This window comes from Bufo gargarizans, unplaced genomic scaffold, assembly GCF_014858855.1.
Source record: "Bufo gargarizans isolate SCDJY-AF-19 unplaced genomic scaffold, ASM1485885v1 fragScaff_scaffold_395_pilon:::fragment_2:::debris, whole genome shotgun sequence".
NCBI classification, from domain to species: Eukaryota; Metazoa; Chordata; class Amphibia; order Anura; family Bufonidae; genus Bufo; species Bufo gargarizans.
Window position 1 is genome coordinate 120,060 of NW_025334108.1, and position 23,781 is coordinate 143,840.

A 23,781-nucleotide genomic window follows, 5' to 3' on the forward strand; every position below is an offset into this window, starting at 1 on the left:
GGAACATTATGGGGGGCACTATGGCATTTGGTGGCACTAAGGGGGCATTTTTTACTGGCACATTATGGGAGGCACTATAGGGGAGAGCGGCACTATGGGGCATTATTTGGGCACTATGGGGGAGTGGAGCACTATTGGGGCATATGGTGGCACTAAGAAGGGGCATTTTTTTACTGGTACATTGTGGGGGAGAGGAGCACTATAGGGGCATCTGCTGGGGGCACTAAGGGGCATTTTTTTACTGGCATATTATGGGGACACTATGGGGAAGGGGGAGAGGAGCAGTATGAGGGCATTTACTGGGGCACTATATAGAGGTATTTTATACTGGCATACATTATGGGGACATTAGCTCAACTGCGGGCACTAAGCGGGGGTATTTCATGTACTGTCATATTATAGGGAGAATTATTAGTACTAGGAGGTATTATGCGGAGCTTTACTACTACTAGGGGCTATGAAGAACATGATTACTAGGGCACTAAAGGGGCATTATTACTACTAAGTGTGCTCTGGCAGAGAATTATTTCTATTGGTGGGATTTTGGGGAGCATTGTTACTTTGGGGGGCACCCTGGCATAGTATCAGCTTAGCACAATTATTTTTGGGGGACATTATCTTTATACTATTAGTGTCTGGGCGCAGTTATTTTTTAGAGCACTGTGTGCCAATAATTGTTTAAGGGGGCACTATCTGTGTGGTAGTAGTATTTCCAGGCGGACTGTTTCTGCAGTATAGTGTTGGGGGCATAGCGGGTACAGTATTGGGAGCACTATCTGTGTGGTAGTAGTATTTCCAGGCGGACTGTTTCTGCAGTATAGTGTTGGGGGTACAGCGGGCACAGTATTGGGAGCACTATCTGTGTGGTAGTAGTATTTCCAGGGGGACTGTTTCTGCAGTATAGTATTGGGGGCACAGCGGGTACAGTATTGGGGGCACTATCTGTGGGGTAGTAGTATTTCCAGGCGGACTGTTTCTGCAGTATAGTGTTGGGGGTAGAGCGGGTACAGTATTGGGTCACTATCTGTGTGGTAGTAGTATTTCCAGGCGGACTGTTTCTGCAGTATAGTATTGGGGGCACAGCGGGTACAGTATTGGGGGCACTATCTGTGTGGTAGTTTGTATTTCCAGGGGGACTGTTTCTGCAGTATAGTATTGGGGGCATAGCGGGTACAGTATTGGGGGCACTATCTGTGTGGTAGTAGTATTTCCAGGGGGACTGTTTCTGCAGTATAGTATTGGGGGCACAGCGGGCACAGTATTGGGGGCACTATCTGTGGGGTAGTAGTATTTCCAGGCGGACTGTTTCTGCAGTATAGTGTTGGGGGTACAGCGGGTACAGTATTGGGTCACTATCTGTGTGGTAGTAGTATTTCCAGGCGGACTGTTTCTGCAGTATAGTATTGGGGGCACAGCGGGTACAGTATTGGGGGCACTATCTGTGTGGTAGTTTGTATTTCCAGGGGGACTGTTTCTGCAGTATAGTATTGGGGGCATAGCGGGTACAGTATTGGGGGCACTATCTGTGTGGTAGTAGTATTTCCAGGGGGACTGTTTCTGCAGTATAGTATTGGGGGCACAGCGGGTACAGTATTGGGGGCACTATCTGTGGGGTAGTAGTATTTCCAGGCGGACTGTTTCTGCAGTATAGTGTTGGGGGTAGAGCGGGTACAGTATTGGGTCACTATCTGTGTGGTAGTAGTATTTCCAGGCGGACTGTTTCTGCAGTATAGTATTGGGGGCACAGCGGGTACAGTATTGGGGGCACTATCTGTGTGGTAGTTTGTATTTCCAGGGGGACTGTTTCTGCAGTATAGTATTGGGGGCACTATCTGTGTGGTAGTTTGTATTTCCAGGGGGACTGTTTCTGCAGTATAGTATTGGGGGCATAGCGGGCACAGTATTGGGGGCACTATCTGTGTGGTAGTAGTATTTCCAGGGGGACTGTTTCTGCAGTATAGTATTGGGGGTGGCAGGAAACTAATGTCTGTTTCTCAATCTCTGCAGAGAAGGGAGATGGCAGAAAAATCATCATGGCGGTCTGGTCTGAATGGAGAAGATGAGGAAAGAGAACGTCTACAACAAAGGTGACATCACTGGATGTAAGAGGTAGGGGGCGCTATGTAGGAGAGGAGATGCTCCGGCTCCTTCCCCTGCTATTTGCAGAAGGAGGATTCAGAACTGGGTGAGGACGACGAAAGGGGGCAGCAGACCACGGGCGGGTGGCAGATGGTGGGGGAATCACAGGCCTTGAGCAGGGTCTGGGGAGGAGAGCGGAGGAGCTTCCTGGCTGTAGCCTGCTGTTTATTGTATGATGTGAAGCAGGCAGTGCAGCCAGGACGACCTCCCCCCTCCGTATGATGTGTAGAGACCGGCCGCAACTATAAAATGTCAGCTGTACAGTGTGTGTTGGGAGTGGCCTATTATATGTAGGAGGGGCTTTAATAATGGGCAGGGCTAAAAATGGCCACTTGACTAGATTTGCCCCCCAGGACTAAGGCTGCCAGCCCTCCCCTGGTGGAGACTATATAAAGAAACAGTCTAAAAAAGAGACGGAGTGGATATTTAATTTAGAAACATTGTTACCAAGAGGCTTGAACTCAGAAATAGAGCTGTTTGGTTTTGAGTAGTGACAATAAAGACAAAGGGGAAGGAGAGGCGGACGACAGACTATAAGTAGTGAGACTATGCGCAGTGAGTGTAACATTCCCTGACGAAGAGTACCGCTTGTACTCGAAACGCGTTGGAAGTTAGATCCTCACTGCCATCCGTAGTTCACTTGCGGTGACGTCACCCGCTCAGAAGTGAGCGTAAGCAAAAGGTAACAGGAGTATATTGCCACCGGCCGGGGCGAACGCCCAAACTTCAATATCATAAAATAGTCTATGCTGCAGCCATCTTCCCTTGGATCCGCTCTCCCTGTTGCCCCACATATAGAAGAGAATTGAGGAGCGCCGCACGATACATAACCACAGCACGGACACCTGTCAAGGTAGGACTGAGACATATGTAGATATCAGTGCTGGGCTGTAGGAAGGTGGTGACAAGTTGGCTATTGTAGAGTAAGCGCGCAGTGTTACATTGCTTTATATGTCTTGTACAGCTGGGCTGTATAAAGTCTATTATAGCAGGAAACGGGATTGCTATAACACTGCAGCGGCATCGGGACTGCTATAACACTGCAGCGGCATCGGGACTGCTATAACACTGCAGCGGCATCGGGACTGCTATAACACTGCAGCGGTATCGGGACTGCTATAACACTGCAGCGGTATCGGGACTGCTATAACACTGCAGCGGTATCGGGACTGCTATAACACTGCAGCGGCATCGGGACTGCTATAACACTGCAGCGGTATCGGGACTGCTATAACACTGCAGCGGCATCGGGACTGCTATAACACTGCAGCGGCATCGGGACTGCTATAACACTGCAGCGGCATCGGGACTGCCATAACACTGCAGCGGTATCGGGACTGCCATAACACTGCAGCGGTATCGGGACTGCCATAACACTGCAGCGGTATCGGGACTGCCATAACACTGCAGCGGTATCGGGACTGCCATAACACTGCAGCGGTATCGGGACTGCTATAACACTGCAGCGGTATCGGGACTGCTATAACACTGCAGCGGTATCGGGACTGCTATAACACTGCAGCGGTATCGGGACTGCTATAACACTGCAGCGGTACAGTACATGGACTAATCTCAGCATAGTTATCAATGAACTTTCGTGAGTAATTCATCGTTCCCAGGAATGACCTTAGTTTTAGATTTCATCACAGCCTCCACCTTTTTCTTCTGGGGATTCAGGCCTTCAGAGGTAACCTCATGTCCAAGGAAACTTACTTGGTTCGACACCACTGGGCTTTCTGTAAAGAAATTTTCACACCTGCCTCCCTCAACTGATTTAGCACATGCCTAATTTCTGGATATGCTGGTCAAATGAGATACTTTTCAACAATATGTCATCTACATACGTTAAGTTTCCTCTTTCCGTGGCATCAGGCATAGCCTTATGTAAAAACACCGCAAATTCATGACCTGAGTTTATGTACCCAAACGGTAGTCTGGTCCAGGCAAACTGTTCTTTACCAAAAGTAAAGTGGTCTTCAGGACTCACTCTGATGGTCCAATACCCCTGAGCGCAATCTAAGGTGGTAAAGATCCTAGCGCCTTGCATTTGTACCAAGCAGTGGTCTATATATGGCACGGGCCAGCCGGACATGTATACATGTTTATTGAGCTGACGAAGATCAGCACATAAACGCCATTGAGCATTTGGTTTAAGAATTCCAAGAATAGGATTGTTATATGAACTGTGCACCGGTCTTATAATACCTCTCTGAGATTTCGAATTATTTCCGCTAGCGAGTCGTAACAAGCTAGTGGAAGACGATATTGCTTGATAAACGGGAGGTTCCTCAGGATCAGTCTGAATCCTGGCAATGTGTATGTCAGTCAGACCACAATCAAAGGAATCTTTCGCAAAGATATCATTGAATTCTAGTTTTAGTTGTTGCCGCTCTGGGTCACTGGAGCATCCACCAGCTAATGAGATTTGTTGCTGGACCATTTCCATAGACCGTGGGAAAGCTTCAGGTTGACCTATTTCATAGGCTTCCTCCAACCTGTCAGTGAGGTCAGGATTTGACTAACCTGCTTTTTCAGCAAACTCATGATATTCCTGAGCTTCCTGCTCATTGATTGTATAATTAAAGGTAATGAAGAAGGTACCTGCAAGGTAGAGGAATCCTCCAAGATTAAAAGGATTTACTGAACTGATGGTAACAATCCTTCAGGAGAAGAATAAAAGGTTTGTTCCACCAATTGTTCTTCTGTTAGATACGATTCAGGTATTAGGCCAATAATTACATTCTGAAACCCAGAAGTATAATCATCTGAATCTACTGCCATACCAACGACAGTGGACTTCATTTGGCATAGCATTATTCACATTTAATCTTTTAAAAAAAAAATAAAAAAAATCGATGGCAATCATTAATCGATCAATGGGCAGATCCACGATCAATGTAGGATGGCCGATTACTTTGTTTCCTACTTTAAGCCCAGCCAAGCCTTACCTAAAACCTTGAGGGCATTGCCCGAGACACTCACCAGGTTAGCATTAAAACTTTTTATCCTATACCTCTCAGACGATGCATCCTGTAGTTGTTGGAAGTACAGAGTTGTACCCTCGGTGAGTAACCAATCCAGAGTCTTTCTGGGATGGTAATCCCTGGCCAAAATACATTTTATAGGACAAAGTCAAAATAACTGGATGAATTCACTACTTTCAAAATTGGGATCTTTTTTGGACAAACTATAAGCATTTTTTGAGACAATACTTCCCTGGGACTTTGATTAGGTCTACACTTCAGGGTAAGTCAGGCCCTCCTTGCAGCAGTAACGGACTTATAGGGACCAAGTTCAGTTTTTTTTTCTGCGACCACATCTGACCAAGAATCCCTACCCATATCTCTAAGGAAATTAAAGAAATACCGGTGTTTTGGTTCGAATACCCAGGTAATAAATTCAAGTTTCTGTAGGTCCTGTTCTAAAAAGTTTTCATGGCCTCCTCATATGTTTCCAAATGACTTATTATGGAGGGTGATCCTTTTTAGCAAATTGACCCACATTTTCCTTGAGAAACTTGATCACTTTAGTAGTGTCCATCATGGGCTGAGAAGATCTCTGTACTGAACTTTTAGAGGACCTAGGAGGTGAAATCGGTTTTAATTTAGGAAGAGACTGTTCTCAGAGACATTAGCTCCTCTCCTTTAAAGGGGTCGTCCTTTACTTTCTGCATCTGATTCCCCCGGGAATATTTTACCTTCTCTGTTCGGGATCTTGCCCCTTTATAATTCAGACAGCCAAAGGATCCCGTTATCTAACTCTGTTTGTAAATTTCTATTGTCCCGATACAACTTTTTACATTCCTCATCTAGATCCGCCATAGACCATTGACATTTAGACAGTTCATTAGTAGCTTGACTTAATTACCTCTTGCTGTCGATTGTCTCACTATATTCTGATAGTTTAGGAGACCGTTGGGCTAATTCACCAGAAACCGTGGCCGCCTTAATTTCCATTTCAGATAGGTCTTTTTGAAATTCCTCAGTTTCATAATCAACAAGGTACGGTTGATTGACTATATGTATTATATTATTATCCTATAATGGATAGGTAAGGTTATACTAGACCAAACTGTCAGCGAGAAGAAATCAGTTTCAATGGTTCTATGATGGCGGCCTCCAAAGACTGAAAAGGTGGTCAGGGCTGGATCTGATGGATTAGGAGGTTTCTTCCAGATGATCTGATGATGGTTTGCCTCCTGATCTGAAGATGAAGGTTCTCCGATGATGGGTCTTCTCCCTTTTGATGAGGAGTCTTTTCTCTGTCAGCCCATAACATCTTAGAAAGGGCTTGGTCAAGTTTTATCATTAACTAATAGGACCTCCCATAGGGATAATACCCTCTAAACCATAATGTTACCCCAACACTAGGTGGCACTAGGGTTGGACGATATCAAAAATATTCAGACGATAACGATATTAAAAAATTTATCGCGATAACGATATATATCGCGATAAATACCCGTTTAAAAGAAAAAAAAACACAAGGAGACGTTATACTGTATGGGGGGCCACAAGGAGACGTTATACTGTATGGGGGCAGCCACAAGGAGACGTTATACTGTATGGGGGCAGCCACAAGGAGACGTTATACTGTATGGGGGGCCACAAGGAGACGTTGCACTGTATGGGGCAGCCACAAGGAGACGTTATACTGTATGGGGGCAGCCACAAGGAGACGTTATACTGTATGGGGGCAGCCACAAGGAGACGTTATACTGTATGGGGGGCCACAAGGAGGCGTTATACTGTATGGGGGGCCACAAGGAGGCGTTGCACTGTATAGGGGGCCACAAGGAGGCGTTACACTGTATAGGGGGCCACAAGGAGGCGTTGCATTGTATGGGGGCCACAAGGAGGCGTTATACTGTATGGGGGGCCACAAGGAGACGTTATACTGTATGGGGGGCCACAAGGAGACGTTATACTGTATGGGGGGCCACAAGGAGACGTTATACTGTATGGGGGGCCACAAGGAGACGTTATACTGTATGGGGGGCCACAAGGAGACGTTATACTGTATGGGGGGCCACAAGGAGACGTTACACTGTATGGGGGGCCACAAGGTGGCGTTACACTGTATGGGGGGCCACAAGGAGGCGTTACACTGTATGGGGGGCCACAAGGAGGCGTTACACTGTATGGGGGGCCACAAGGAGGCGTTACACTGTATGGGGGGCCACAAGGAGGCGTTGCACTGTATGGGGGGCCACAAGGAGGCGTTGCACTGTATGGGGGGCCACAAGGAGGCGTTGCACTGTATGGGGGGCCACAAGGAGGCGTTGCACTGTATGGGGGGCCACAAGGTGGCGTTGCACTGTATGGGGGGCCACAAGGTGGCGTTGCACTGTATGGGGGGCCACAAGGAGGCGTTGCACTGTATGGGGGGCCACAAGGAGGCGTTGCACTGTATGGGGGGCCACAAGGAGGCGTTGCACTGTATGGGGGGCCACAAGGAGGCGTTGCACTGTATGGGGGGCCACAAGGAGGCGTTGCACTGTATGGGGGGCCACAAGGAGGCGTTGCACTGTATGGGGGGCCACAAGGAGGCATTGCACTGTATGGGGGGCCACAAGGAGGCGTTGCACTGTATGGGGTGCCACAAGGAGGCGTTGCACTGTATGGGGGGACCACAAGGAGGCGTTGCACTGTATGGGGGGACCACAAGGAGGCGTTGCACTGTATGGGGGGACCACAAGGAGCGTTATAATAAGGTCTTATGGGAGCGAGGAGGAGGGAGAGCCGGGGCGGCCGCTGCGGGAAGTAGTAAGTTTATAACTTTGTCATCAGACAGAACGCACTAGTGAAGCAGCCGCAGGAAAAGTCTCTCCAGAGACAGTACTCACACGGCGCCCGGCACTGGTGGGTGACGACGGTGATTATGTAAGATGGTGGGTGGAGACTTGACTAAGGGAGGCGGAGCAAGAAGGAGGCAGGCCAGGAGCGAGAGGAAGAGCAAGGTGCAGGGGCGGGCGGTAAGTGATCAGTCAGTTCCTGAAGGCGAGTTGGTAGAAGCGGGCGGACGCACGTTTAGAAGAGGTCAGCGCTCAATGTGCGCTGACCTCTTTGATGACGTCACAAAATACCGCAGTATTTAGGAAACGGCGATATCGCCATATCGCCGTTTTTTTAATACCGCGGTATATCGTGATACCGGTATATCGCCCAACCCTAGGTGGCACTAGTGCTCCATACAAAAGTCGAGGCAATTCTAGCTAGTTCCTGGATATATTCTTAAAATGTATCCCTTCTTCAAATTAAAACTAAAGGTTTCATACAGACCTTGAAGCGAAAGAAACAATGACGTTTATCTTTTGTCAAACATCTAGACTCTAAATCCCCCGACTAAACCCAATTCATCCCAAACATCCACCTCAACACTCGTGGTCATTGTTTGGTAAAAGGACAGGGTTTGTTTACGTCACCTGTGTCCACATTTCTCCATTTAAGGAATCTTCAGGGAAAGATCATTAACCACTACAGGACCGCTGCACGCAGGATTGCATCTTTGCGGCGGCCCTGTTATTCCTCCTGGACGTTCCGGGGCATCATCTCACAAGACGCGGGATTTCCTGTGAACGCGAGCACACACACATTCACAGGAACCGGCAGGTAAGCGAGTGGATCTCCAGCCTGCCAGCGGCGATCGCTCGCTGGCAGGCTGTAGATGCGATTTTTTTTTAACCCCTAACAGGTATATTAGACGCTGTTTTGATAACAGAGTCTAATATACCTGCTACCTGGTCCTCTGGTGTCCCTTTTGCTTGGATCGACCACCAGAAGACACAGGTAGCTCTGTAATAAGTAGCACCAAGCACCACACTACACCCCCCTGTCACTTATTAACCCCTGATCACCCCCCTGTCATTGATCACCTCTCTGTAAGGCTCCATTCAGACTCCTGTATGTGTTTTGCGGATTCGCAAAACAGACACCATGGGTCTGCAAAACACTGGCAATGTGCTTTCCGCATTTTGCGGATCCGCACATTGCGAACAAGAATAGGACATGTTCTATAGGCTATACAAAAAAACGCTGTATTCGCCAGATCAGGCCTGATCTTGTGCGCACACTTGCGTTCAGTCCACCCCACCGCAGTGACAGAATTTTTTTTTTCTGATCACTGCAAAAACACCGTAAAATCGCTGCGGCACTATAAAAAGATCACGTTTGAGGGGGATCGCGAGTTCATAGAAGATTTTTTATTTTTTGGCACAAGTTAGTAGAAATTGATTTATTTATTTTTTCTTACAAAGTTTCATTTTCCACTAACTTGTGACAAAAAATAAAATCTCACATGAACTCACCATACCCCTCACGGAATCCAAATGCATAAATTTTTTTTAGACATTTATATTCCAGACTTCTTCTCACGCTTTAGGGCCCCTAAAATGCCAGTACCCCCCCATTTCGGAAAGAAGACACCCTAAGGTATTCGCTGAGGGGCATATTGAGTCCATGAAAGATTGAACTTTTTGTCACAAGTTAGCGGAAAGGGAGACCGATTTATTTTCATTTTTTTCTCAATTTCTGCTAACTTGTGCCAAGAAAAACCACACACAACTTCTATGAACTTGCTATGCCCCCACTGAATACCTTGGGGTGTCGTCTTTCCAAAATGGGGTCACATGTGAGGTATTTATACTGCCCTGGCATTTTAGGGGACCTAAAGCGTGAGAAGAAGTCTGGGATCCAAATGTCTAAAAATGCCCTCCTAAAAGGAATGTGTGCCCCTTTGCCCACCTAGGCTGCAAAAAAGTGTCACACATGTGGTATCGCCGTACTCAGGAGAAGTTGGGCAATGTGTTTTGGGGTGTCATTTTACATATACCCATGCTGGGTGAGAGAAATATCTTGGCAAAAGAACTTTTCCTTAATTTTTTTTATACAAAGTTGGCATTTGACCAAGATATTTCTCTCACCCAGCATGGGTATATGTAAAATGACACCCCAAAACACATTCCCCAACTTCTCCTGAGTACGGCGATAGCACATGCGACACTTTTTTTGCAGCCAAGGTGCGCAAAGGGGCACATATTCCTTTTAGGAGGGCATTTTTAGACATTTGGATTCCAGACTTCTTCTCACGCTTTAGGGCCCCTAAAATGCCAGGGCAGTATAAATACCCCACATGTGACCCCATTTTGGAAAGAAGTGTGGGGTTTATTTTTACATATACCCATGCTGGGTGAGATAAATATCTGTCAAATGACAACTTTTTTTTTTTATACAAAGGGAAGGTGGACTTTTAGAGAGATATTTCATTCACCCAGCATGGGTATATGTAAAAATACACCCGTTGCCCTCTTCTGAGTACGGTGATACCACATGTGTGACTTTTTTAAGCCTAGGTGGGAAAAGGGGCCCAAATTCTAAAGAGCACCTTTAGGATTTCACAGGGCATTTTTTTTTTTTTACACATTTGAATTCCAAACTACTTTGCACACATTAGGGCCCCTAAAATGCCAGGGCAGTATAACTACCCCACAAGTGAGACAATTTTGGAAAGAAGACACCCCAAGGTATTTCGTGATGGGCATAGTGAGTTCATGGAAGTTTTCATTTTTTGTCACAGGTTAGTGGAATATGAGACTTTATAAGAAAAACAAAAAAAAAAAAAAAATCATTTTCCACTAACTTGTGACAAAAAATAAAAAGTTCTATGAACTCACTAAACTCATCAGCGAATACCTTAGGGTGTCTACTTTCCGAAATGAGGTCATTTGTGGGGTGTTTCTACTGTCTGAGCATTGTAGAACCTCAGGAAACATGACAGGTGCTCAGAAAGTCAGAGCTGCTTCAAAAAGCGGAAATTCATATTTTGTACCATAGTTTGTAAACGCTATAACTTTTAACCAAACCAATAAATATACACTTATTGCATTTTTTTTTTTATCAAAGACATGTAGAAAAATAAATTTAGAGAAAAATTTATATAGAAATGTAGTTTAAAAAAAAAATAATTTACAACTGAAAGTGAAAATGTCATTTTGCAAAGATTTGGATTAATAACAAAAGAGTAAAAATGTCAGCAGCAATGAAATACAATTCATTTGGGTGGTAAGTTGCATGACCGAGCGATAAACTGTGAAAGTAGTGCCGTGCAGAAGTGTAAAAAGTGGCCTGGTCATTAAGGGGGTTAATGTACACTTTACTCAGAGATTCTGAAAGGACATAGAATTGAGGTAGCGATTCCTAACCTTAAAATGAATACAATATATAATCTATAACACCAATATAGAAAATCAGAATTTATTAATATGGGTCAGTTACCAATAATCTGAATCTCTTGCTATTCCCTGCCCCCAATTTGACACAGATTTCTAGGCATCTCATCTACGTCAATATCTTTATTGAATCTGTCTAAACCTCTTCATACAAGAAGAAAATGACTAAGTAAACTCTCCCATGTCTCAAAAACAAAAGCCTTCACCTAAATCTAATCTTTGGTTATTGATTCTAAGTCCAAAGGGTTTGAACTTCAAATACCCTCTTGAAAAATATCACTTCAGACCAACATGGCTTCTCTTTTCCAGGTTCCTATTCAGATACCCATGTTTGGCCTTATTTGATGGACTCTTTAATATCAAAAGTTCTGACAATTCTGTTGAAAAGAAGCGGAAATCGGGTGCGAGGGTCTTCTGGGGAATTCAGGGAGTTTCTGAAAAGTAATATTAGGGGTTAATATGTCTTGAAACATTGGGGCCGTGACTTGGAATTTGAGCAAGTCCCCATCAGACCAGCATTTGATGACCTACAGCGCTGCTTTCCTTCATATGGGTTCTTCACATGTTCTTCGGCAGTTTGAATTAGTTCTGAGAGAGTGCGGAACTTACTGACCTAAAGGGATACAGGGGAGCAGCAATGTCAGTAAATCGCCTGCAGATATTCGTTATACAGAACACCAACGAGCCTGAGGCACATTGCGCCAGAGTCTAGAGTCAACGCTGGCATTCTGGGAAGTCCTACAGGAAGCACAGTGCCTTCTGCTGGAGTCTTACCAAGGCTATGATGGCAGAACCTCTAGGTGGCATCTACCAACCTAACATAACTGCTGGAAATTAGACTACAAGGAGAAAGGGACCATCATCCAGGAAGATGGTGGCCTCCATGATGTTCATTGGCAGAATGTCAATAGGCATCAGTCACAGTACTGAAATATGTAGACTACGAGGCCTCATGCACACAACCGTGGTTTTGGTCCGCATGTCCATTCTGCGGCCCTGCAAAAAAGACGAACAGGTCATATTGTCCATTTTGCGGACAACAGGCATTTCTAACAAAGGGGAGGACATGAGAATCCGCACAATGCGGAATGCGCACAGTCAGTATCCGTTTTGCAGACGGCATGAGGCCTAAACCACATCTCACCTCAGCTGAGATCTCAATCCACTTTTGACGACACACGGGTCCCGTATATTTCTTGAAGGCCAGCTTGTTCCAGTCTGTGCGAGACGCTGTGGTTTTGAACTTGAAGTTGTCCTGGCTGGGCAGAATGGACTTCATGGTTTCCATGAGAGTGAGCATGTCCTCTTGGGACCATTGATCTGTCAGGGAACAGAGACAATGTACAGAGCAAGGCTGGCGGTCAGGGCTGGCAAACTGGGCAACTGCCTAAGGGGCTTCAGTGCTGCTGTTCAGCTGAACGTCCGAGGAAGCAAATGGGCAGACACTTTACAATGCAGTGTACGGTCCCCTCCCTCACATATAACAGAAATAGTTACCACGGTGCTAACAGGACCTGCGGAGCTCAGCCGACAAGAGGGGATGAAGGACCTGTGATGACCTCACCATCATGTGACCAGAACAGGAGGCGGAGCTCAGCAGAGAAGAGGGGATGAAGGACCTGTGATGACCTCACCATCATGTGACCAGAACAGGAGGCGGAGCTCAGCAGAGAAGAGGGGATGAAGGACCTGTGATTACCTCACCATCATGTGACCAGAACAGGAGGTGGAGCTTAGTGCAGTAAAGAAGAAGACCAGCCAAGCATGTGAAGTATGGATTCAATCTAAGTGCCAGGGAAATGCTGGGAGTTGTAGTCCTCCCCTTTTATACCTCCTGTTATGTAATATCAGTATATTACAAGAGGAGGGATAGGAGGAAAGGACTACAACTCTCAGCATGTCCAGGCCATTATTATATAATATCAGGGTACATTACAACACCCTGGATATGCTGGGAGATTCCTCCTCTTACGTAATATCAGAGTACAATATAACAGCCTGGACATGCTGGGAGTTGTAGTCCCATCCTCTTGTAATGTTCTGATATTAAATGGCTTAGACACGTTGGGCTGTAAGCGGCAGCTTGGCTGCAGTCAGCGGACGCCGCGTCTTGTCCCTGGAAGGGCGGCTCCTACCCCGTATGTTACTCCAGTGACAAGTCATTTTTCTTGTGATTTTTTATTAGATTTTTATGCGGCTAAGTTGTGACGTTTCGGCCGTCTTCAGACTGAGACAAAAACATAAAAGCAGTGCATCCAACGACTAACAGTACGATACACCGTGACCACGTCGGTACAAGAGGCTGATCAGTGGTATTACAGACATCTCTATAGCTGTGGAAGTCCATATGGCAGGATTCTTTTTGACAGTCAGGAGTGACAAACGTAAATCAATTCAGGTTTCATCTACTGTGAGACCAAAGTCCTGTGACGTAACCGCCTACCGTCACAGAGCCGAGACCCAGAACATACAGACCCGCGGGTCCACGCATCATATCACTGGCCGGACACGTATCCGGAGTGACCCCAAAGTCATTGCCGTGTTGTCCTGGTGAAGGAAACTATGGCCAAGAGGCGGTGGAGGAGCAGCGGCGAGACGGGGCCCCCAAACCTCACTCTGGCTCCGAGTGGCTTCCGGGCGGGTCTCGCGAGACTATGCTCCTTGGTGTGGATTACTGGACTACGTGGGACGGAGATAGTGCGAGCGGAGTAACACAGTAGAGGACAGTATATGGCAGAGCAGAGACCGACGTAGAACCAGGTCAACGAGGACTGGAAGTGACCATTTTAGAAGAGGCAGGAAGAAAATAAAAAATAAAAAAAATAAAGGAATAAAAAAGTAATCTAAAAAAAAAATATAATGAAATGGTAGTAAAACTGGAATAAAAAACATTAACAAATTGTTTGAAAAGTAAAGAAAGACAAAGACGAAAGAAATAGCAATCGAATAAACATGGAATAAAGAATAAAAGAAAAAAAAAAAAAAAGAATAGGAGAAAAAGAATACAAATCAGAAGAACCGCGCCCCCGGATCACAAGGAAAACAGGACAAGAAAAGAGGGAAAAGGAAAAAAAAAAAAAAAAAAGAGGGGGGGGGAGGAATGACCATGTGGAAAGTAGGAGAAGGAGGAGATGGAAGCAGCACTTGGTTGAGATACTACCCGAAGGATACAGGTCAGAGCCGACTCGTTACCCTGATCACGCGGGGCAGCCGTGCTGGAGCTGGTTAGGCTCTGACCCGTAGAGGATGGACGGAGCAGCTGGGGACGAACAACCCAAGTCCAGGAGACTCTAGGATGGAAGACGCCAGGTTAGAGGAGGAGGCACAGCACACCGCGGGCTAGAGAAACTCCAGGGAGCGCAGCGCCCTCCGCAGGCACACGATGGGGAGGTCGTGCTGTACAAGGACCAGCTGGGCTTCCAGGACCTCATCCTCCCCAATATTACAGCAGCTACAGACGGGCTCGATATATTAGGAGATCCCCAAAAACCTCGCACAGCGGAGGGTCTGAGATCTGATGAGCAAGTCCCCCCCCCATAAAATACACAGCGAGGTATAAATATGTGCCCCCCCCCAATACACAGCGAGGTATAAATATGTGCCCCCCCCCCCAATACACAGCGAGGTATAAATATGTGCCCCCCCCCCAATACACAGCGAGGTATAAATATGTGCCCCCCCCCAATACACAGCGAGGTATAAATATGTGCCCCCCCAATACACAGCGAGGCATAAATATGTGCCCCCCCAATACACAGCGAGGCATAAATATGTGCCCCCCCAATACACAGCGAGGCATAAATATGTGCCCCCCCAATACACAGCGAGGCATAAATATGTGCCCCCCAATACACAGCGAGGCATAAATATGTGCCCCCCCAATACACAGCGAGGCATAAATATGTGCCCCCCAATACACAGCGAGGCATAAATATGTGCCCCCCTCCCCCCAATACACAGCGAGGCATAAATATGTGCCCCCCTCCCCCAATACACAGCGAGGCATAATATGTGCCCCCCTCCCCCCAATACACAGCGAGGCATAAATATGTGCCCCCCCCCCCCCCCAATACACAGCGAGGTATAAATATGTGCCCCCCCCCCCATACAATACAAATTTGGACTCAAGTGAAAAATCTGCCAAAAAAGTGAAATTTTCTCTCTATTTTCCATTAATTCTTCTGTGACACCTAAAAGGGTTAAAGTTTGTAAAATCAGTTTTGAATACCTCGAGGGGTGAAGTTTCAAGAATGGGGTCATTTTTGGGTGGTTTCTATTATATAAGCCTCACAGAGGGACTTCAGACCTGAACTGGTCCTGAAAAAGTGGGTTTTATAGAAATTTACTGAAACTTTTTAAAATTTCCTTCTAAACCTTGCAACGTCCCCAAAAATAAAAGGTCCTTCCCAACATGAGGAGACGTACGGGGAACGTGAAGTAATAACCATTGTTGGAGGCGTCACTATGGATTATAGAAGTAGAGAAATGGAAAATAGCAAATTTGCAAGTTATTCAAAAATTTTGGTAAATTTGGTAATTTTTTATAAATAAAAATGATTTTTTTTTACTCCATTTTATCAGTGTCATGAAGTACAATATGTGACGAGAGATCAGCCTCAGAACGGCCTGGAGAAGTTATCACCACAGAAACTGACACTGGTCAGATTTGCAAAAAATGTCCTTAAGGGGTTAAAGGGGCAGGCGGGGGCAGGGGCTCGAGTCCCCGATGTCTGCACGTTCCTGGACCCTGACCTACCCTTAGCCCGGGGACGACCCCTGATGGTGAAGTCACCCCATCCTCGTGCCCGTCCTGAATCCCCCAGAAGACCCCATGTGGCGAGACCTATTCCCAGCTCACCCCAACGCATTTCCCCCCAAAGTGGGTTCCTCAGGGGGTCTGTAAGGGTTAAACAAGGTCCAAAATGCAGAGCTGAAGACTAGATCCAGATGAGCAGAAGATCGGCGTCTACACCAGGGAATGAGATGACTCCTCGCACATGGAGATCCCGGTGACTGAAGGCAGGAGACGCTCCTACAGAGCAATCCCAGTAACAGAGGCCCCAGAACTGGTCTCCTGAAGACCAACCAGAACCCCTACAACCCAACGTAGAGCTGCCCCAGTGTGAGACATGGACATTATACTGGTCAGGGAAATGGAAGATCTAACAGAACCCAGTGGCATCAGATAAACACAGTCAGCAAGTCTATGGATACTGGGGGAGGATAGTAACAGCTACACCCAGAGCTAATGGGCGTCATACAGCAGAGGAGCCAGCAGAGGGCAGCACAGACTGTACCCCAGAGCTAATGGGCGTCATACAGCACAGGAGCCAGCAGAGGGCAGCACAGACTGTACCCCAGAGCTAATGGGCGTCATACAGCAGAGGGGCCAGCAGAGGGCAGCACAGACTACACCCCAGAGCTAATGGGCATCATACAGCAGAGGAGGCGGCAGAGGGCAGCACAGACTGTACCCCAGAGCTAATGGGCGTCATACAGCAGAGGAGCCGGCAGAGGGCAGCACAGACTGTACCCCAGAGCTAATGGGCGTCATACAGCAGAGGAGCCGGCAGAGGGCAGCACAGACTATACCCCAGAGCTAATGGGCGTCATACAGCAGAGGGGCCAGCAGAGGGCAGCACAGACTGTACCCCAGAGCTAATGGGCGTCATACAGCAGAGGGCAGCACAGACTGTACCCCAGAGCTAATGGGCGTCATACAGCACAGGAGCCAGCAGAGGGCAGCACAGACTGTACCCCAGAGCTAATGGGCGTCATACAGCAGAGGAGCCAGCAGAGGGCAGCACAGACTGTACCCCAGAGCTAATGGGCGTCATACAGCAGAGGAGCCAGCAGAGGGCAGCACAGACTATACCCCAGAGCTAATGGGCGTCATACAGCAGAGGAGCCAGCAGAGGGCAGCACAGACTGTACCCCAGAGCTAATGGGCGTCATACAGCGGAGGAGCCGGCAGAGGGCAGCACAGACTGTACCCCAGAGCTAATGGGCGTCATACAGCAGAGGAGCCAGCAGAGGGCAGCACAGACTGTTCCCCAGAGCTAATGGGCGTCATACAGCAGAGGAGCCAGCAGAGGGCAGCACAGACTGTACCCCAGAGCTAATGGACGTCATACAGCAGAGGAGCCAGCAGAGGGCAGCACAGACTGTACCCCAGAGCTAATGGGCGTCATACAGCAGAGGAGCCAGCAGAGGGCAGCACAGACTGTACCCCAGAGCTAATGGGCGTCATACAGCAGAGGAGCCAGCAGAGGGCAGCACAGACTATACCCCAGAGCTAATGGGCGTCATACAGCGGAGGAGCCGGCAGAGGGCAGCACAGACTGTACCCCAGAGCTAATGGGCATCATACAGCAGAGGAGCCGGCAGAGGGCAGCACAGACTGTACCCCAGAGCTAATGGGCGTCATACAGCAGAGGAGCCGGCAGAGGGCAGCACAGACTGTACCCCAGAGCTAATGGGCGTCATACAGCAGAGGGCAGCACAGACTGTACCCCAGAGCTAATGGGCGTCATACAGCAGAGGAGCCAGCAGAGGGCAGCACAGACTGTACCCCAGAGCTAATGGGCGTCATACAGCAGAGGAGCCGGCAGAGGGCAGCACAGACTGTACCCCACAGCTAATGGGCGTCATACAGCAGAGGAGCCAGCAGAGGGCAGCACAGACTGTACCCCAGAGCTAATGGGCATCATACAGCAGAGGAGCCGGCAGAGGGCAGCACAGACTGTACCCCAGAGCTAATGGACGTCATACAGCAGAGGAGCCGGCAGAGGGCAGCACAGACTGTACCCCAGAGCTAATGGGCGTCATACAGCAGAGGGCAGCACAGACTGTACCCCAGAGCTAATGGGCGTCATACAGCAGAGGAGCCGGCAGAGGGCAGCACAGACTGTACCCCAGAGCTAATGGGCGTCATACAGCAGAGGAGCCAGCAGAGGGCAGCACAGACTACACCCCAGAGCTAATGGGCGTCATACAGCAGAGGAGCCAGCAGAGGGCAGCACAGACTGTACCCCAGAGCTAATGGACGTCATACAGCAGAGGAGGCGGCAGAGGGCAGCACAGACTGTACCCCAGAGCTAATGGACGTCATACAGCAGAGGAGCCAGCAGAGGGCAGCACAGACTGTACCCCAGAGCTAATGGACGTCATACAGCAGAGGAGGCGGCAGAGGGCAGCACAGACTGTACCCCAGAGCTAATGGGCGTCATACAGCAGAGGAGCCGGCAGAGGGCAGCACAGACTGTACCCCAGAGCTAATGGGCGTCATACAGCAGAGGAGCCGGCAGAGGGCAGCACAGACTATACCCCAGAGCTAATGGGCGTCATACAGCAGAGGAGCCAGCAGAGGGCAGCACAGACTGTACCCCAGAGCTAATGGGCGTCATACAGCAGAGGAGCCAGCAGAGGGCAGCACAGACTATACCCCAGAGCTAATGGGCGTCATACAGCAGAGGAGCCGGCAGAGGGCAGCACAGACTACACCCCAGAGCTAATGGGCGTCATACAGCAGAGGGGCCAGCAGAGGGCAGCACAGACTATACCCCAGAGCTAATGGGCGTCATACAGCAGAGGAGCCGGCAGAGGGCAGCACAGACTGTACCCCAGAGCTAATGGGCGTCATACAGCAGAGGAGCCGGCAGAGGGCAGCACAGACTGTACCCCAGAGCTAATGGGCGTCATACAGCAGAGGAGCCAGCAGAGGGCAGCACAGACTGTACCCCAGAGCTAATGGGCGTCATACAGCAGAGGAGCCAGCAGAGGGCAGCACAGACTGTACCCCAGAGCTAATGGGCGTCATACAGCAGAGGAGCCAGCAGAGGGCAGCACAGACTGTACCCCAGAGCTAATGGGCGTCATACAGCAGAGGAGCCAGCAGAGGGCAGCACAGACTGTACCCAGAGCTAATGGGCGTCATACAGCAGAGGAGCCAGCAGAGGGCAGCACAGACTGTACCCCAGAGCTAATGGGCGTCATACAGCAGAGGGCAGCACAGACTGTACCCCAGAGCTAATGGGCGTCATACAGCAGAGGAGCCGGCAGAGGGCAGCACAGACTGTACCCCAGAGCTAATGGGCGTCATACAGCAGAGGAGCCAGCAGAGGGCAGCACAGACTGTACCCCAGAGCTAATGGGCGTCATCCAGCAGAGGAGCCGGCAGAGGGCAGCACAGACTGTACCCCAGAGCTAATGGGCGTCATACAGCAGAGGAGCCGGCAGAGGGCAGCACAGACTGTACCCCAGAGCTAAGTGGGCGTCATACAGCAGAGGAGCCAGCAGAGGGCAGCACAGACTGTACCCCAGAGCTAATGGGCGTCATACAGCAGAGGAGCCAGGCAGAGGGCAGCACAGACTGTACCCCAGAGCTAATGGGCGTCATACAGCAGAGGGCAGCACAAACTGTACCCCAGAGCTAATGGGCGTCATACAGCAGAGGAGCCAGGCAGAGGGCAGCACAGACTGTACCCCAGAGCTAATGGGCGTCCATACAGCAGAGGAGCCAGCAGAGGGCAGCACAGACTACACCCCAGAGCTAATGGGCAGTCATACAGCAGAGGAGCCGGCAGAGGGCAGCACAGACTGTACCCCAGAGCTAATGGGCGTCATACAGCAGAGGAGCCAGCAGAGGGCAGCACAGACGTACCCCAGAGCTAATGGGCATCATACAGCAGAGGAGCCGGCAGAGGGCAGCACAGACTGTACCCCAGAGCTAATGGGCGTCATACAGCAGAGGAGCCAGCAGAGGGCAGCACAGACTATACCCCAGAGCTAATGGGCGTCATACAGCAGAGGGCAGCAGAGGGCAGCACAGACTGTACCCCAGAGCTAATGGGCGTCATACAGCAGAGGAGCCGGCAGAGGGCAGCACAGACTGTACCCCAGAGCTAATGGGCGTCATACAGCAGAGGAGCCGGCAGAGGGCAGCACAGACTGTACCCCAGAGCTAATGGGCGTCATACAGCAGAGGAGCCAGCAGAGGGCAGCACAGACTGTACCCCAGAGCTAATGGGCGTCATACAGCAGAGGAGCCGGCAGAGGGCAGCACAGACTGTACCCCAGAGCTAATGGGCGTCATACAGCAGAGGGCAGCACAGACTACACCCCAGAGCTAATGGGCGTCATACAGCAGAGGAGCCAGCAGAGGGCAGCACAGACTGTACCCCAGAGCTAATGGGCATCATACAGCAGAGGAGCCGGCAGAGGGCAGCACAGACTACACCCCAGAGCTAATGGGCGTCATACAGCAGAGGAGCCAGCAGAGGGCAGCACAGACTACACCCCAGAGCTAATGGGCGTCATACAGCAGAGGAGCCAGCAGAGGGCAGCACAGACTGTACCCCAGAGCTAATGGGCATCATACAGCAGAGGAGCCAGCAGAGGGCAGCACAGACTGTACCCCAGAGCTAATGGGCGTCATACAGCAGAGGAGCCAGCAGAGGGCAGCACAGACTGTACCCCAGAGCTAATGGGCGTCATACAGCAGAGGAGGCGGCAGAGGGCAGCACAGACTGTACCCCAGAGCTAATGGGCGTCATACAGCAGAGGAGCCAGGAGAGGGCAGCACAGACTGTACCCCAGAGCTAATGGGCGTCATACAGCAGAGGAGCCGGCAGAGGGCAGCACAGACTGTACCCCAGAGCTAATGGGCGTCATACAGCAGAGGAGCCAGCAGAGGGCAACACAGACTATACCCCAGAGCTAATGGGCGTCATACAGCAGAGGGCAGCACAGACTGTACCCCAGAGCTAATGGGCGTCATACAGCAGAGGAGCCAGCAGAGGGCAGCACAGACTGTACCCCAGAGCTAATGGGAGTCATACAGCAGAGGAGCCAGCAGAGGGCAGCACAGACTATACCCCAGAGCTAATGGGCGTCATACAGCAGAGGAGCCAGCAGAGGGCAGCACAGACTGTACCCCAGAGCTAATGGGCGTCATACAGCAGAGGGCAGCACAGACTGTACCCCAGAGCTAATGGACGTCATACAGCAGAGGAGCCAGCAGAGGGCAGCACAGACTGTACCCCAGAGCTAATGGACGTCATACAGCAGAGGAGCCAGCAGAGGGCAGCACAGACTACACCCCAGAGCTAATGGGCGTCATACAGCAGAGGAGCCGGCAGAGGGCAGCACAGACTGTACCCCAGAGCTAATGGGCGTCATACAGCAGAGGAGCCAGCAGAGGGCAGCACAGACTGTACCCCAGAGCTAATGGGCGTCATACAGCAGAGGAGCCAGCAGAGGGCAGCACAGACTGTACCCCAGAGCTAATGGGCGTCATACAGCAGAGGAGCCAGCAGAGGGCAGCACAGACTGTACCCCAGAGCTAATGGGCGTCATACAGCAGAGGAGCCAGCAGAGGGCAGCACAGACTATACCCCAGAGCTAATGGGCGTCATACAGCAGAGGAGCCGGCAGAGGGCAGCACAGACTGTACCCCAGAGCTAATGGGCGTCATACAGCAGAGGGCAGCACAGACTGTACCCCAGAGCTAATGGACGTCATACAGCAGAGGAGCCAGCAGAGGGCAGCACAGACTGTACCCAGAGCTAATGGGCGTCATACAGCAGAGGGCAGCACAGACTGTACCCCAGAGCTAATGGGCGTCATACAGCAGAGGAGCCAGCAGAGGGCAGCACAGACTGTACCCAGAGCTAATGGGCGTCATACAGCAGAGGAGCCGGCAGAGGGCAGCACAGACTACACCCCATCATGCAGCCGAGCCGTCGGTCCACATAACTCACCTTCCTCCTCCTCGGATAGTTTGCTGTTGCACGTCTCCCATATTTATCCTCCAGTCATCAGCAGAATGCAGGGCAGCTGTTTGTCCATGATGGGAGTCAGACACCTGAGTTGATGAGATAACAGCGTGCGTTCCACGCTGGAGCGCATGACGTCACTTCCTGCCCAACCCACAATTGTACCCCCCTCATTAGCCCCGTAGACTGAGTGCAGCATTATTATCTCCCCGTGGTGGTCACTGAGGAGTGGCTGAACTCCACACAGGATACGGGCCTCCTGACGTCACTGATAGAGGGGGGTGTCTGTCAGTGCTGGGGGACGTGTGCTGTGACATCACTGATAGAGGGGGGGTGTCTGTCAGTGCTGGGGGGACATGTGTGCTGTGATATCACTGATAGAGGGGCGGTGTCTGTCAGTGCTGGGGGACATGTGTGCTGTGACATCACTGATAGAGGGGGGGTCTGTCAGTGCTGGGGGGACATGTGTACTGTGATATCACTGATAGAGGGGGGGTCTGTCAGTGCTGGGGGGACATGTGTGCTGTGACATCACTGATAGAGGGGGGTGTCTGTCAGTGCTGGGGGGACATGTGTGCTGTGACATCACTGATAGAGGGGGGTGTCTGTCAGTGCTGGGGGGGACATGTGTGCTGTGACATCACTGATAGAGGGGGGTGTCTGTCAGTGCTGGGGGGACATGTGTGCTGTGATATCACTGATAGAGGGGGGGTGTCTGTCAGTGCTGGGGGACATGTGTGCTGTGACATCACTGATAGAGGGGGGGTCTGTCAGTGCTGGGGGGACATGTGTGCTGTGACATCACTGATAGAGGGGGGTGTCTGTCAGTGCTGGGGGGACATGTGTGCTGTGACATCACTGATAGAGGGGGGTGTCTGTCAGTGCTGGGGGGACATGTGTGCTGTGACATCACTGATAGAGGGGGGTGTCTGTCAGTGCTGGGGGGACATGTGTGCTGTGACATCACTGATAGAGGGGGGGGCTGTCAGTGCTGGGGGGACATGTGTACTGTGACATCACTGATAGAGGGGGGGGGGGGCTGTCAGTGCTGGGGGGACATGTGTGCTGTGATATCACTGATAGAGGGGGGGTGTCTGTCAGTGCTGGGGGACATGTGTGCTGTGACATCACTGATAGAGGGGGGGGTCTGTCAGTGCTGGGGGGACATGTGTACTGTGATATCACTGATAGAGGGGGTGTCTGTCAGTGCTGGGGGGACATGTGTGCTGTGACATCACTGATAGAGGGGGGTGTCTGTCAGTGCTGGGGGGACATGTGTGCTGTGACATCACTGATAGAGGGGGGGGGCTGTCAGTGCTGGGGGGACATGTGTGCTGTGACATCACTGATAGAGGGGGGTGTCTGTCAGTGCTGGGGGGACATGTGTGCTGTGACATCACTGATAGAGGGGGGTGTCTGTCAGTGCTGGGGGGACATGTGTGCTGTGACATCACTGATAGAGGGGGGTGTCTGTCAGTGCTGGGGGGCCATGTGTGCTGTGACATCACTGATAGAGGGGGGTGTCTGTCAGTGCTGGGGGACATGTGTGCTGTGACATCACTGATAGAGGGGGGGGGTGTCTGTCAGTGCTGGGGGACATGTGTGCTGTGACATCACTGATAGAGGGGGGGGGTGTCTGTC

At 50.2% G+C, this 23,781-nt stretch overlaps 1 protein-coding gene across 5 annotated transcripts in view; it reads right to left on the reverse strand.

Annotated features, from left to right (window-relative positions):
- The window catches only part of LOC122922499, a 59,838-nt gene extending 37,576 nt beyond the window's left edge, over positions 1–22,262 (reverse strand). For 3 of the 5 annotated variants that reach the window (XM_044273112.1, XM_044273110.1, XM_044273109.1), the window contains exon 1: positions 22,126–22,262. The gene's annotated coding sequence lies outside the window, so the exon portion shown is untranslated. Of the gene's footprint in view, positions 1–11,110; positions 12,362–12,509; positions 12,686–22,125 lie in introns of those variants that run through there. The other 2 variants (XR_006387137.1, XR_006387136.1) reach the window with 2 other exon arrangements.
- Between the last annotated feature and the right edge of the window lie 1,519 nt (positions 22,263–23,781).